Source organism: Nymphalis io, chromosome 5 (assembly GCF_905147045.1).
Source record: "Nymphalis io chromosome 5, ilAglIoxx1.1, whole genome shotgun sequence".
NCBI classification, from domain to species: Eukaryota; Metazoa; Arthropoda; class Insecta; order Lepidoptera; family Nymphalidae; genus Nymphalis; species Nymphalis io.
The window spans coordinates 336,144-342,073 of record NC_065892.1 but is presented as its reverse complement, the minus strand read 5'-3'; positions in this window follow the sequence as shown (position 1 = coordinate 342,073).

The following is a 5,930-nucleotide window of genomic DNA, read 5'->3' as shown; positions in this document are numbered from 1 at the left end:
TTTTTGTCTTTTCTTTCATGCAAATACAGACTCGCGCGAAATTATAAATGGCTGGAACAAGTTTCACTATGATTATTATTATTGGTTAGGTAACTATATCAGTCTGACGCATGTAAGCTTAACGATTTGAGTGTGCGATCTTCGATTAAAATCCGGAAGGTCCCCGTGATATATATTTGTGTATTTATCTCAACTTAGTTCCTTAGTATTTGAAAATATTTTTCATTTCAAAGAAAAGAAATAAATAATAGCAAGATGTTAATGTTTATATTTAATAATAGCTAAGTCTGAAGTACTTTTAATATTAAGTGCTCTATTCTATTTATAAATTTTACCTTATAGCACTCGGGGATTTACCAAAGCTGACATCACAATTATTTGTTTGTCGTTTCGATTACGGTAATGCATCAATATCAAAAATATACCTTATTCAAGTAGGCTCTTATAACCTCTTTTAAACGACCACGTCATTATACTAGATACATTTAATTGGAAATCATCACTAGTTTAAGTTAACCACTTTAATATAAACCAATCAATTAATTAAATATTTTCAATTAAACTTTATATTTAACTAACTTAAAGGAAAGGTGCATATGAACATCATTAACAAAAGAGTTTTTTTTTAAGTAAAAGCATTGATAATGTTTGTTATCAGAGGATGTGGCCAGTATCCAGGTTTGTGGGATCATTTGGAATAATTTAACATGAAGTGCAAGTTGTTTCACAATAGGGATGATTTTAGATTTCTGCTCAAGCTGTTTTTTTACTAAATGAAAAATAATAGCTAAAGGAACGTTTGTACTAAAACGTACTAAAGGTTGACGTACATTGAAACACATTTATTCGTCTGGATTTGAATCCTTATATAACTATTAATTTTTATATAATTAACTTAATAACTTTTGGTTAAGCTTAGCATGTTCTAGCAAATTGTCCATCTTGCCTTATCTATTAAAGAAAAAACAGTCAAAAACAACGTCTGTCACATGAAAATATACACACAAAAAAGTTATTTTAAAATGTTTATGTCATGTCTCAAATTCACCAATACAAAATATTATTGTATGGCCGTAAAATAAATGGTAAGTGGGCGATATATACCCAGAGAAACTTTCTTTTATTAGCCCGTATCGGAGTCCGAGTTAAAAATGGCGAGACCATAACGCCATTTTCGGCGAATCAAGGCCGTTATCGGACGACAACTCTGTGTATCGATACTTCGCCGACAACGAAACAACAACAATAACAGAATAATAGGTTTATAAATGGCATTACTACAGGCACAAGAGACATAACATCTTAGTTCCCAAAGTTGGTGACGCATTGACGATGTAAGCAATAGTTAACATTTCTTACAATGCCAATGTCTATGGGCGTCGGTGACCACTTACCATCAGGTGGCCCATATGCTCGTCCGCCTACCTATATTATAAAAACAAAATAAATAAATAGCTTTTTTTTATATTTGCCGGGAGGGCAAATGACTCTACTCCACCTGATGGTAAGTGTTAGTAGAGTCCAAACGCGACGTCGGCCAGTACAGTCGGGTAGAATGTTCTTCGCCTTGCCGGCCCGCAAGATGCCTCTTCACGCCTCGTTTGAAGGAACTCGGGTTGTAAGAGGAAGGGAACACGTGAGCTGGTAAGGAATTCCATTTTTTTTGAAAGTGCGACAAAGAAAGGTGTTGCCAAACTTCTTTGTGCACGATGGAATTGACCAACTATTATCAATCAACAAAACAAATCGTTAAAGAAAACTAAGACCATATACAAGACCAAATATAAAATGTCGCGACAAAAAAAAAATAAAAATCTTATTAAACTATCGTGACTAGTATGATCGGAACCCAACTAAACCTAGCTTGTATAGATTCGTAAAAACGATAAAATAATCCATTATAAAAAGCAAAAAAAGTATAAACTTCTGTAAAACTGTCTGTAAAAATTTGTTATGTAACAAATTTGTATCCCGAGGAAAACATAGGCTACTTTTTTCACCTAATACCTGCCCCCCTCCCCCTCCCCCTAACACGCGGGCGAAGCTGCGGGCGAAAACTATTTAATAATAAAAAAAAAAACACAAACCATTTCGTCGTACCAATCTCTTCGAGAACCCAATTTACTTATTATATTATGCCTTGAGGCAATTTATGGACAAATCTTAATTTCTAATATCAGTCTTCTTATAAATAACTAAGAAAAAGTAATGTACATATAAGAACATTATATACTAACTACCTAGCGCGGCTTTGCACGGATAAAATAATAATGATGTTTACTTGATAGGGCTTTGTAAATCCCGTCTGGGTGGAAACCATCGTCAACAATCAATTCAAACGCCAACAGCGATACTCAGTATTGTTGTGTTCCGGTTTGAAGGGTGAGTAAGCCATTATAACTACATTGACGATGTAAAGAATGATTAGAAACTTTGAAACTTTGTAAATAAATCCTTACTAATATTATTATTGCGAATGTGAGTTTGTTTATTACACTCTTACGACTTAACTACTCAATCAACCATCATGAAATTTTGCGTGCACGTTGTCTGAGGTACAAAAAATGAACAGAGTAACACACACACCCACACACATACGTGGGCGGAAACTAATAAATAAGTAACTATTCTAATATCGTTATGATATAATCTATCCGCAGTATAGAAATAAACAAAAAAATATTACTTTATATGTTGTTATCATTATTATTTAATTACGTATATGTTGACATGTTTTAAGATAAAATTGTTTTTACATAATTCGGGGAAAAAATGTCAATTGAGATAATATCCCCCACGGTATTCGATAAATGAAGATAAATAATTGTATATAAATCGGGATAAAAGCTTAATATTTAAGATTATCCATCATTATATGTCTGATTATGTTTCGAAAATATAAAAATGAAAATACTGTTAATCCGTTTCATTTCGTACAATTTCAAATGTACCTTAGCAAGTTATCAAAACCATATATTTATAATTTTGTAGAAGTAGTAGAAGTAAATGACGAACAGACAGACGCGAAAGTTGATTCATTCTTATAAGTCTCTAGTCGGTATCAATAAATGTTAAATTGGTCTGGGTCCGAAACTGCCCTAGTTGTAAACATAGTAACGACATAGTAATAATATTTAGATAGTAAATAACATATAACAGAGTTCTTATTCATATAATCTATTCCATGTATTTCATTCTATTTCATTCTAAGACATCAATAGGAAAATAACACATAATAATTTCCCAAATGTATTTTCCTTCAGTGCGGTGACGGAAAATACGCTAACGAATATAACTATACGTAACTCGACCTCCGCTATCTATTGAAGAAAATGATGCGTTACACATTAATTACTAATTAATTATCTGCCCCATTGCTTTAATAGGTAGCGTTTACAGTTACAGACACCGAGCCATGAGTTCAAAGCCCGGTTCAGACAAATACAAAGTTGCTGGATATCTCTGACGAGACTTTTGCTTCTCGTAGTTATATGCAGATTTGGAAGTGTTTGCATGCCGAGCACGTATAAAGTTAGGCTTGCGCCCGAACTCTGTCCGGCCGTGTCAGTAGCAGTTTACACATGAATCCCGAAACAAAAATCAAAGTAAATTCTTTATCGTATGGTACATGCCTCTAATAATTGTTTTGTGGATTGCAATAATGCTATTGACATGATAAAGTTTTACTTTTTTTTTAGTTAAGTATTTATTGGTGGTAGGGCTTTGTGCAAGCTCGTCTGGGTAGGTACAACCCACTCATCAGATATTCTACCGCAAAACAGCAATACTTGATATTGTTGTGTTCCGGTTTGAAGGGTGAGCGAGCCAGTGTAATAACAGGCACAAGGGACATAAAATCTTAGTTCCCAAGGTTGGTGGCGCATTGGCTATAAACGATGATTGACATTTCTTACAATGCCAATGTCTAAGGGCGTTTGGTGACCACTTGCCATCAGGTGGCCCATATGTCCACCTTCCTATTCTATAAAAAAAAAAAGATAAAGTGATATTAGTACTATTTAATCGTTCTCATATATGTTCTTCTGTGATATTAAGTTACTCCACAGCGGACTGACAGCACCTCGAGAATTTTTTGACGATTTTTAGAGACATACAGGCTTCCTCATTATATTTTCATTCAATGCCAAATTCATAATCAACGTCTCTGACTAGAACAGTCTGCAATGTTGGTTATTATGAACAACGAATGGACAAAAAACTGGTTTTAACCGGTTTGATACCAAGAAGAATCGTCAAGAAACTCAGCAGTTATTACTTTTTTCAAATGAAATACAGAATATCCTGGGACATTATTCACTCACGGCCATCTGATCCCAAACTAAGCAGAGCTTGTACTATGGAAACCAAACAACTGATATACTACAAATAATATCTTTCTTTTGTAAATATATACTTATATAGATAATTACACCCAGTATCAGGACAAACATACATGTTCATGCACACAAATGTCTGTCTGGGTGGGAATCGAACCCACAACCTTCAGCGTGAAAGGCAAGTAACTACCAACCACGCCATCCAGCCCGTCAATTAAATGTATATATATTATATGGAAATCAATTAATACAACCGACACTTTACTGTCAATAGTTTCAATTTAAAGTGAGTTTAACTGATATTTATAGAATATTATATAATAGCCGGTTGGCGTGGTTGGTAGAACACTTGCCTTTCACGCCGAAGGTTGTGGGTTCGATTCCCACCCAGGACAGACATTTGTGTGCATTAACATGTCTGTTTGTCCTGAGTCTGGGTGTAATTATCTATATAAGTATGTATTTACAAAAAGAAAAGTAGTATATGTAGTATATCAGTTGTCTGGTTTCCATAGCACAAGCTTTGTACAAGCTTAATTTGGGATCAGATGGCCGTGTGTGAAAAATGTCCCAGGATATTATTATTATTGTTATTATTATTATTATTATATGAAACCTTTTAACGCGCTGCATATTCTGGTATGAGTTATACGTAAATTAGTTTAGTGGTTTTTTCCGTTAGGCATTACAAAAGAAAATTCTTCTTATTTATTAGTGTAGATATATTCCTGTTTTGTGTACACAAGAGACTCTATTATTTCTTTTTTTTTAAATATGGTCGATCGCTTCTTGGTTTAGCTTGCTTCATACAAAACTTCATAAAAGTCAATGTTAAAAAATACCACATACACTAGTCCAAAAAAAATATTACTCAAAAAAACCAGGCTTGCTAAATTAGACGCTTGTAAGAATAAAACAGACCACCTGACATTTACCAATGCTTAGTTTTTGTTTGTCAGTTCAATCAACATTTCGAACCAGTTGTAGACAAACAAATACTACATGTTTTTTTATGAGCGAACCGGTCAAAACTTATTGAGCGATTAATATCTATGTTACAAGATAATCGCCTTACAGTACAGCAAATCTGTATATAAAGTTTATTTAATTAAATTATTCAATACGTATTTATATAATTTAGACACTTAAACGAATAAATACAACAATAGACTCAAATACTTACACACATACAATTATTTATACACACACAAATAACAGTGTAACTGCATAGCCACACTCACCTACAACATAGTCTGTGTCGCCTAATCGAATTGTACTGTTTTTTTAACTCATTATTATTTTACATTTTATTTTTAAAACTGTGTGTTGCTACCTTTGTTACCTATTATTAGGTTTGCATAATTCAATGAAAAACAGTAATTGGCTCTTTTGTATATTGTATTTTTTAATATCAACATATTTTGTACCATGCTGTTGTTTTCCTTAAATAAATAGTACTGTCACCAGGGTGGCTGTTCTATGAAAACTCAACTAGGCTTAGAAGATCAAGAAGGCAAGATAGGCTTGTGATCCGTGTAGGATACATGTTAAATCTTATAATAGTTAATGTCGAATATCATTTTCTGACTACAT